We start from the raw sequence: 11,759 nt of genomic DNA, 5'->3' as shown, positions 1-11,759 counted from the left end.
ATTTATCTTCTTGTTTTCTAAGAGTTTCTTCATCCTTAAACTGCCATGGTATATTTTTTAGGTTTATCAAAACTATTACTTTCTTGACCTCTTCCAAATTAGGTTTAAAATTTGACTGCCAATCATAGATATACACACCTCTATCATCTATCGTATAAGGCCCTCCTTTTAAGATATCATCCTTTACTAGTTTTGAGGGACATATAATCATCAAAAACTCATTTGACAGCAATTTCATGGTCAAAGTTTTGCCCCATTTTCATACCATCCATGCCAGTAGTTTTGTTACAGTCGGCCATGGTCCTAATCATTTCATTAAAAAGCTTGATTTCTTAATCTACTAATTGAGTCTAACCATGCATGATTGTTTATAAATAAAGTAGAGCCTCTCTATATATCTTTGAAGCTTGACTTGATATGTACCTTTACCAAATGGGTATTTCTCTCTTCTCAACAGGCTAGGTTTGCCAAATCCTTCTTTCTCTAGAATTTTTCTTCTATATTTTGAAATTTGAAATTGTTGGGCATTGGAAAATAGTAATAGCTATGTAATCTACCATCCCTATTATGCTTTCCTTCCCTACCATAACCACCAAATTATGACCCTCTTAAAACACTCACCTTTGCAACATTTTTGCTCACCCTACTTAGTCATCTAGACCTAGGGTCAAAAGCCCACATCTTTGCTTTCGGTACTCCCCTACAACCCAACCAATAGATTTTCTCCAATATTTATTACAAAAATCCATAAAAAGCCTTCTACTAGACTGATAGAAGGGATTTCTCCATGGCACTTGGAAGCTATCATTAGTTCTACAATCTCCCCGAACACTGTATCCAAACTACTTTCTCACTCCATGGTCACCTTCATGATTGCCATCATCGCTCACCATTCATGATTCATTTTTCTATTAATGATAGAGGATCAAAAACTTCAAGTTACATCAAGCAAAAATCTAGATGCCATCAAAATTGCATCTACAAATGGTTTTTTCAAGATAACAAGACCATCAACTAAATTGAGCCAACTACCAAAACAAATAAGATGGACATATCATGACTATACAAAGCATGTACAGTTATACACAAAAGAGACCTATTCAAATTTAAACCAGTTAGCCCCAACCATCCTTTGGGCTACTATTAAGGATGATATTGATGAAGTTCCATCCATCATCATAGAAATTATTCTCAAGAGGTCTAATAACATTATCCTCTTCACTGTTACTATATTGATTAGTTTGATCATTCTCTCATTAACCATCATTAGTATTTGTTGGGCTAGCAATCACATCTTCTTGAGGCAATATTTTGTTAGTGATGTCAGTTATCACCTACTCTTGCATCAGAATATTGGCCATGAGCACATCTTCTTTGAACAACATCATATTGTTTTCTTTCAATAGATCCATGAACCTTTCTTTTGGGACCTCAATCAAATCCATAACCTAAGAAGAAATGACAAGAAGGATGAATTTTTTTTAAAAACCCAATAAGATCCCATTGCCTTCCTTGAAAAATCTCCTCATTCCTTTTCCTCCAAATGAACAAAAGAACTTCATCAATAAGAGTGAACCAAAAAGAATTCATTTTAAGGTCAAATGACTCAACAAAGCCAGCAAGGACTTCATGCCAAGAAAGACTAGGTTTGTGGTTCCAAACAAGGGGGTTACCAAAGAAAATAGACCAAATACTACAAGAAAACTTGCATTCAAAGAAAAGATGTTCAAATGTTTCATCACAATTGCATAACAAACACACAATTGGTTCCTTACCATTACTAGATGAAAAAGAGCCAACAGGGAGTTTTTTAAGCAAAAGCATCCATCTAAAAAAACTTTCTTAGGTTCAATAGGAGAATGCCAAAACATATAAAAAATGAAAAGCCATCTAGAATGAGAACACCCAAACCCCTAGACTTGGTTGATTCTATCAAAGATATCCATTTTCTGATTAAGAAGAGAGTAAACTTGCTTACTAGAGAACTCATTTAACATCATACCATCTTGCCAACAAAGTTGTTCAATAAACTATTTAGTATTCAAATATTTACCTAGGAATTGGGAACCCAAAGCCTTGCTAAAAAATGTGAATGTCTTTTTTTGAGTGTTAGGAATATTGAACTTCCTTTTAATATCCTCCCAAGAATCCATTTGATGACCAATAATCACATCTTAAATCAAATAAATGCCCTTTTTATTCCAAATTTTAGTCGAACAACATGGTGTTAGAGCCAATGGCTTCCCATTGAGATACATTACCCACCAAAGAGATTTGTCTTTAACTAGATAATAAAAATGATCTTTCCCAATAACATACCTTGATTGGATCAATAGTCTCACCTAGACCCAAACCTTCCAAATAGGGTGAAAAACCTTTGAACTAGAAACTTTGACATCAAAATCCCCAAGGACAATGTCCAAAAAAGGAATGTTGCACCAATTCTTACCCTTTTTGATGATAGCCCTACAAATATTGTTTTGAACCAATATCTTCCATGGTTCACTACCCCCCAATTTGTTCAGATAATAGCACCACTCCCATTTGACATTATGTCTCCTTTTATTGCCAAGAACATTTGACCATAGAAAGTGTCTTAAAGTCTTCACAATCCTAGTAGTTTGATACTTAGTAAGTAGCCAAGAAGAAGCATAATAAATAGTGTACGAGGATAGAACCTTCTAAACAACTTATGCCCTCCTAGCAATAGACAAAACATGTGCCTACCATTTTAAATGTTTATTCTCTATCTTGGCATAAATCTAGTTCCACATGTCTTTCAAACTAGGTTCAATGAAGAATGGGATGTCAAGATACCTCACCATGTCCTTGGGCCCACACCATTGCCACTTTTGATTTCTTATCCAATCTAGAGGGGAGTCATACCATCCCAAGATAGATAATTTCCTTGTAGAAATTTTAGCACCTGATGCACTACAATATAGCTGCATCCTAGACATCATAATCTCAAAATTACCTTTAGTTAGCTCCAAAAACATAGCAGTATCATCAACAAACTACTACAAAAGAAGAATATCATTATTAGGTAAGGAAATGGCTTTCCCTGGTGCAATAAGCTCATTAGCCTTTAGAATGTAAGACAAAGCATCAACATCAAGTACAAAGAGAGAGGGGGCAAGAGGGCACCCTTGTTTGATGGATCTCCCTAAACAAATGGGTTTGGAGAGTTTCCCATTGACCTAGATAACTGTATTAGAATCCTTAAACAAAATGTTAACCCATTTGTAGAAAGAGTGAGGAAACCCTAATCTTTCCAAAACTCTAATAAAAAATTCCCACTCAATTCTATCATAAGCCTTCTCAAAATCCAAAAACACCATACACACATTTTGGCCACTATCTTTTTCCCACTGCATGGTCTCCCAACTAGTAATTATGTTCTCTAAAAAATATCTACCTTTAATAAAGTTAGTTTGAGAAATAGAGATAATATTATTTAGCATCCCAACAATTCTTTTGGCCAACAACTTTGCAAGAATCTTATAGGACAGATTAAGTAATGTAATTGGCCTCCAATTTTTCACCTGATACTTGTCCCCACTTTTGGGAAACAATTTGATAACTCCTTTATTAATCTCTTTCCCAAGTGTACCAACCTCAAAGGCCTCTTTATAAACTCCCAATAGATCTTCAACAATCCAATCAATATTCTTTTTATAGAATTTGGCAGGCAGTTCATCAAGCCCTGGAGATTTCCCATTAGTCATAGAAAGAATGGTATCATTAATTTCTTGCACACTAATAGGAACATTCAATTTCTTGACTTGTTCCCTAGAAACTTTCCTAAGAATAAGGTCCATACACTTATTCATGTCTCTTAATTTACCATCATTTTGTTCAGACTTGAACAACTTAGAATACAACAAAAAAAAAGCTTCCACAATATCTTTTTTATCCTTAGAAATAAAATTATCAATATAAATACCTTCAATTTTCTCTCTACTCTCTTTATCATTGATGATGTTAAAAAAACATTTGGAACCTCTATCGCCATGTTTTAACCAATTGGCCTTAGCTCTCACCTTCTGCCCTTGAATTTTAATATTTTGAATGTCCCTCAACTTCTCTGAAGTATTAATAAATTCTTTCTCCAATTCGATGTCTTTCCCTTTACCTTGCAATTCCTTCTCGATATTGTTTAATCTCCTCTGATACAAATTTTCTTCCCTTCTCCTATCTTTGGCTAATTTATAACTCATAATTTGTAACACTTTCTTCCATGAGTCAACTTTAAGTAACCATTTGTGAATAGCTATAGCATCTTTATTACAAAAATTGGTCATAATGGAAACAATGTATAAGGTACTATAAATGCCTTCTTCCTGAAGGAGAGATGTATTTAGTTTGAATAAACCCTTCTTTCTAGCAACACTTACCCCCTAATCCTAAGAAAGAACAATGTGTGCATATATGGTGGAATGGTTCAAAATGCTAGAAAAAGATACCATAATCAAAGTACAATTGAGAGGATGAAAAAAAATAAAAATGTGGGGATTTACATACATTCTATCAAGTTTTCAATATAGTCTCTTATTTAAGGCCTGCTTATTACACCAGGTATACCAAATACCATTAAAATCCTTCTTACCTTAATCCATCGAGTCTTGGACCTAAAATATTCTTTTGAATTTGGAGAAAAATAATAATTCATTACCTTTCCACCCATAATATGATCCCCCCTCTTATCCTAAATGCTCTCTATCATATTGAAATCCCCAAGGACAATCCAATTTTCTTCAGGAAGATTGTCTGCTAACCAATCCCACAAAACTACCCTATCTCTATAGTCATTGTGAGCATAGATATTGCAAATTTCCATGTTAGATCCATTAATTTTAAATATGGCCCAAATAGCTCTGTGACAAGCAGAATAATTATGAGAAAGAATTATATCCATCCACCAAGAATTAATGAGCAAAGCCACCTTGCCTTTACCCCTTTGATGCCTCGAGTAAAGGGAAGAGGCTTTATCCCAAATAAATGAGAGTATTGTAAGCATGATAACTAGTGGTATTAATCTCTTGAAGGAAAATAATGTCTTTATTGATAATCTTATTACACCAACTCCTAACAATATATTTCCTATCTAGAATTTCTAGACCTCTAATATTCTAGCTATATAGATGTAAATTCATTCTAAACAGATTTGGGGGTTATTACTTTTTAAAAATTTGTTAATATGATATGAGGTATCACCAATTTTGGCTTTATTTTTCCTTTTACTGGTCTTAGCACTATTAGTTCTCTCATATATTTTCCTTTTTTTCTTTTTTCTAGAGACTTCAATAAATCCATCACCAATACCTCCTTAGAGACCCTACTGCCAAAATTGTTGATTTTGGAGGAAGGAGCATTCTGCAATTTTCCTATAAGAATAGATGAGCTATTGTCTCCACCCAAATTATGTTTTTTAGAAACACCTCTACTACCATTCAAGTTCAATTCTTTCAATGCTAAATACTGAGCATTCAAATTAGGTACATTATCCTCATTAACTTTCTCTCTTTCAACTGACATGCATGCAGGTATTGAATAAAAAGGGTTCTTGACATTTCCTTGCAAACTTTCATTAGCTTGAACAACAACATAGTCATCATCACACAAATGTTATGGTTAATAACAAAATTATTAACATTAGGGTTTTCACTAGTTGACTTGTTAACTTCATTATTTTTTGTCGACACTTAATTGAATTTACTATTACTATCTCCCTTGCTACCATTAATATCTTGCATATTTTTAGGGCTCCCATTAAACTATTTATATATTTTTTTCTAACAATGAGCATTCTCTCTTATTATGACCATTCATTTTGTAGTGGAAACATGCTCCCAAATCACCCAATTTTTGAATTTTCTAAAAAAAACTATCATTCTCAATTTTAACAGAGATTTCTTCTAGAAAAGGAACATTAGAATTTAAAGAAATTAGGGCTCTAGCATTCAAATGTAGGACGATAACCCTGGATTGTTCAATCTACAAGACTGACCCCAAAGGCTTAACTAATTGTGGAAGGAAAGACTAGAATTCAGGTTGGACATTTTGTAATTCCACCTAGAAAGGGGAATAATTGGTGGTATTTATTTTGACTTAGAGCACAAAGCCCATGGAAAAGACCCAAAAAATGTCTATCTAACATTCCACAAACCTTTCTTTAACACCTTTTCCTACATAGCATGTGTCTTGAGAAAAATAACAAGCATTCCCATTTGAATCAGTCTACTAAAATTAATTGTAATTAAAAGTTTCTATTAGAAATTCTTTAGAATAACTGGGGGGGTGGGGGTGGGTGAATCAGTTATTCAAGGTCCAAATGTCCTAATAAAACTTTTTCACTTAGTATAGTGAGCTCATTCAAACTAACCATGCATCCAAGCTAAACACTCTTCTTAGCAAGTTACTAATAAATCAACATGCAGGAATAAAACATAAAAATCAACACATGACACAATGATTTATGTGGAAATCCAATTTGGAAAAAACCACTACTAACATGCTACTCCTTTCTCACTCTTCTGAATTGATGCCCTGCTAAAGGCTACAAAACACACTATTAAATGTGACCTTGTTAAGGGATTTCAACCACCCTATTAGAAGTGGGCTTGGTTAAAGGACTTTAAAACATTCACTTGTAATGTCACCTTGTTAAAGGATTTATCAAATGGTTATTAAACCAACCTCAGTCCATAGGATTTTCCCTAATTGATACAATTGCTAGAGAGTAATAATAAGGACTTTTGATCTGATACAACTCACAACATCACTTGAAGATTTTAGATCTCAATTCAATTCACAAATTTGTCTAGCTTTTAGTCTCTGAAGCTCTAACAGTTTGTTCTCCTTTCAAGCTTTGTCTCCTTGAGTCTCCATGCTCATTGTACCAATGCAATCACCTCTATGGTCACCTATTGAAGTAGAGTCTTTGTACTTAGTTCCTCCCTCTCAATGCCTTCTTCTTGACACTGCACACTCTCTCCAACCACTCTTGTTTCTTGACCTGTAACTCCTTAAATAGAAGTTTGGGATACTCTTTCCACTCTAATCTTCCCACTCTTATTTTTGGTTCAAACAAATTAGATAAGATACTATGTATCTTCCCCTAATCTTGTTTCTTCTAGAAACATCATGTAGAATCCTCCTGAATTTGCCTAAAAATGGTTAACTTAGAATTCTATGCCACCAGCTCATCATCCTTATCTTCTATTTGGTTCACAAAATTCAAGGGAACAAACTTGTCAGCTTAGATCTAGTGAATCTCTAACTTTTCAAATAATGTAGAGCTCGGCACTATTGACTTTCTAATGCTCAACACATATTGTGTTACTCAACACCTACTATGTTACTCAACACCTACTATGGATTCACTTGACATTAACTAAGTTTTACTGATGCTTGGCACCTATTGCATTTCATCTAGCTCAACACCTAAACTTGCTTGGCACCTTCTATTTCACTCAGCACACACTAGATTTTGCATTTTCTCAATACTTACTGATAATCTTCTTGGCATGAACTAAATTTCTCGGCACCCAATGATGAATTTAGTCAAGCTTTGTAGACGGTTTTGTTATAACTTATTCTTCCAGACTTTCTAAGTATAGCCAACCTCTGTATCTTCAATTATATTATCAATACATCATTTTACCATTTTCTTAATTGATCCTTGTACTTCACTACAAAACCACAACTCAACCTTTCTCTTAGGTACTTTTATTACATCTTATTGATTAAATCCTCTTTATCAATCAACTAAGTGATAGTACTTGGATCTTATAAGCAATTGTCATTCTATCAAATAGCAAGTTTGAAATTAGTGACAAAACAATGATTGAAAACATTCTTTATCAACAATCTCCCTTCTTCAATAATGATCTTATCAATTAGATTTCAACAATCTCCTTCTTTGGCATTGATGGCAAACAAAACTGATCAACCAAGTTATCAAAATGCTAAGTAGGTTAAAACAATAAGTCAAATGTCAAAAAGAAAACTTTGTATCCAAAATTATTTATTCTACCAGCAACTCTAAATTCCTTATGACTCCCTCTAAATTCTATAAGTAACTTCCCCTTTCAAAGTATTAGGCATTTCTCTTTTGCTGATACATTGTCTTTTCCTTTTTGTTCTACTCCCTCTCTAATATGCTCCCTCTAAGATTTGTTATCTTGACTGATTCTTGAGCTTCTTCTTCTCCCTCTTAGCTATTGTTTCCTTTCTCCTTTCTTTATGCTATTTCTCACTCTATGCATTTGATCCTATAGATTTGATCAATTTTTGCTATTTCTCCCTCTTTGACAACAATGCCAAAGACATATTGTTTCAACATCTTATCATGCAAGTGTAGCATTTGTGGGAACTCTAATTTCTCCCTCTGTCACCTTGCCTATGACTTGTTTGGAATTTTAGTATTGTAATTACTTTAGGTAAACCTAAAGTAAGGATCCCCTACATTAATTTATATCATTTTGGCAATCGACTTATTTGATGTAGGGTAGTCTTGTTGTCACTTAAACAACCTTGGATAGAGGCATCAACCCTAACTTACCTCTAAGTTACTTAAATACATCTTTAGGTAATGGTTTTGTGAGGATGTCAGCAATTTTTTCCTTTGAGTTGACATATTCCATCTTCACTTGTTTTTCTTCCACCAGTTCTCCTACATAGTGATACTTAATTGCAATGTGCTTTGTTTTGGCATGCATCACTAGATTCTTTGATATGTTGATGGCACTTATGTTATCATAATAGAGTATCATAAGTTTAGTTATCTCTTCCTTCATACCTTTCAATAGGTGCTTGATCCATACAATATTGGTGCAGTTGATGGTAGTAGCAACATACTCATCTTCAGTTGTGGACTATGAGGTACAACTTCACTTTTTTCTAGTCTAAGTGACTAATCTTTAACCTAAGAAAAGTGCTCCTCCACTAGTTTTTTTTTTTTCTGTCATCTATATTACCTCCCCAATCTACATAAGTGTAGGAATTCAACTCAAACTTTTCAATCCTCTTGTAGTATAAACCAAAGTCATATGTTCCTTTGAGGTACCTCATTATTTTTTCTACTACCATAAGATCATTTTCTCTTGGGTTTGCAAAAAATCTTGCCACTATTCTAATAGATAATGCAATGTCTAGTCTATTATGTACAACATACTGTAACTTTCCAATAATTTATCTGTACATTGTCTGATTTACTTAAGCTGATTCATCATTCTTTGATAACTTATGTCCTGTAACCATTGGTGTACTGACTAGTTTTGAATCCTCTAAGCCAAATGTATCTCCTTGATATATTTTGATTGAGTCACAAATATGCCATGTTTTAGTTGTTGTACTTGTAATCCAACAAAGAATTAGATTTCCCCAAACATTGACATCTCAAACTCAAGTTTCATTTGATCAGCAAAATCTTTGCATAGTGCATCTTTTCCTCCAAATATTATATCATCAACAAATGTTTTAGATATTAGAACATCCTTACCTTTTTCTATCTTGATATATAGGTTGTTGTTGTCATCTGTTCTCTCAAATCCTATCTTTACAAGATATTTGTAAAGTCTCTCATACCAAGATCTAGGAACTTGTTTCAAACCATAAAGTGCTTTATGCAATTTGCAAACCATATCCTTGTTGTGTTCATCAACAAATCCCTTTGTTTTTTCTATGTAGACTTCCTCTTCTAGTATACCATTTAGAAAAATACACTTTACATCCATTTGGTAGACTTTAAAACCTTTGTAAGCAACATATGCAAGTAGAGTTCTCACTCCTTCCATCCTTGTAATAGGGGTAAATGTTTCCCCATAGTCTAGTCCTTCTTGTGCATAGCCTTTACAGACTAGTTTAGCCTTATTTCTTGGTTATCTCACCATTCTCATCTAGCTTGTTCCTAAATACCCATTTGGTACCAATCACATTCTTATCAGCAAGTCTTGGAACTAAAGTCCAAGTTTTTTTCTTCTCTATCTACTAAATCTCCTCTTCCATAGCTTTACACCAATCAACATCTTGTAATGCATCTTTCACTGTTTTGGGTTCAATCTTGCTTAGCAGACATGATTTATTTCTTATTCTATTCCTTGGAATTGGTTTGGCTTCCTTGTCACCAATAATTTGTTTAGTAGGGTGATATCTTCTCACATACTTGGATATCCTTGGTTCTATCCTTGTTTCCATGTTTGGTCTTTTAGTTTCAGAGTCACTATACACATTTCTTTAAGGTAGTTCATCATCTCTTTCATGTATACTAATTTTAGAATCAGAATGTGCATTTTGTTCATTCTACAACTTGGCATTAACTGGTGTGACTCAGCTGATACTGAAACTTTTTGTTGATTCCTAACTTGATTGGAAACTTCTTCTTCAATAGGTGTTCCTTCATATAAGTATACAAAGGATTTGTACTCTTTTGGTTTCTTTATGGTTTCATCAACTTGGACTTTTGTATGCTCATCAAATTTTACATTTGCACTCTCCACAATTTTATTAGTGTTAGTATTTAAACACCTATATGCTTTACTTCTAGTGGAATATCCAAGGAATATGCCTTCATCACTCTTTGCATCAAACTTGCCATTTTTAGAATCTTTAAGAATATGCCACTTACAACTAAACACTTTGAAATGTTTTACATTGGGTGAGTGACCATACCATAATTCAAAAGGTGTTGCATTTGTACCTTTCTTGATTTGTACTCAATTTAGGTGTAGACTACTATACTTATAGCTTCTCTCTAGTACTTTAGAGAAGCATTCTTCTCCATCATTAATGTTCTAGCATAGTCCATTACTAATCTATTCCTTCTCTCTACAATTCCATTTTGTGGGGGAGTTCTAGGTGCCGATGTTTGTCTCTTAATTCCTTTATCATTACAAAATGTCTCAAATTCTTTTGATGTGAACTCTCCTCCTCTATTAGATCTTAGGCACTTCAGACTCTTCATTGTTTCTTTCTCAACTCTGGCCAAATACCACTTAAACATTTGAAATGCATTGGATTTTTTCTTTAAGAACATGATAGTCATCATTCTAGAGTAATCACCAACAAACAACATTGTATATATGCCTCCTTTGTAGCTTTGCACTTCTATTGGGCCTCATAAATCAGTACGGACTAACTTTAGTACTTATTTGGAAGTGTAGGTTTTTCTTTTGAAACTTGACTTGGTCATCTTTCCTAGCTAACACTATTTCCACATTGTATTGTTAGGCTTGTTCAGTTTAGGCAAACTTCTGACTTTCTTCATTTTTCTAATGCTAATTAGATTATCAAAGTTGACATGGAAAAGCCTTTTATGCCATAGCCACACATCATCAAATCTTACAATAAGACAAGTTGCATCCTCTATAGCTAGGTAAAATAGATTACTCCTAGTTTGGTCTCCTTTTCCTATCAAATTTCCATTAGAGTCATTGATTTTGGAAGTCTTGTTTCCAAATTCTACTTTTCATCCTACATTGCTTAGCTATGACACACTTAGTAGATTGTAGTTCAATCCTTCAACATAATATGCATTATAACATGAAATTTTCTCTATAAGCTTAGTGGAACTTGTTCCTTTGATTAGACATGGAGCATCATTTCCAAATCTAACACTATTTTCATCATACTGAGTTAAGGTAACAAAGTTACTTTTGTCTCTTGTCATGTGATGTGAGCATCCACTATCTATGATCCACCTATCATTCTTGTTTACACAAGTTACCAGTGTTGTTGCCTCATCTTCATTTGACTCA

The sequence above is a fragment of the Cupressus sempervirens genome, chromosome 5 (genome assembly GCF_028749045.1).
Source record: "Cupressus sempervirens isolate cs-2001-9-10 chromosome 5, ASM2874904v1, whole genome shotgun sequence".
Lineage (NCBI taxonomy): Eukaryota > Viridiplantae > Streptophyta > Pinopsida > Cupressales > Cupressaceae > Cupressus > Cupressus sempervirens.
Note: the sequence above shows the minus strand (reverse complement) of the source record.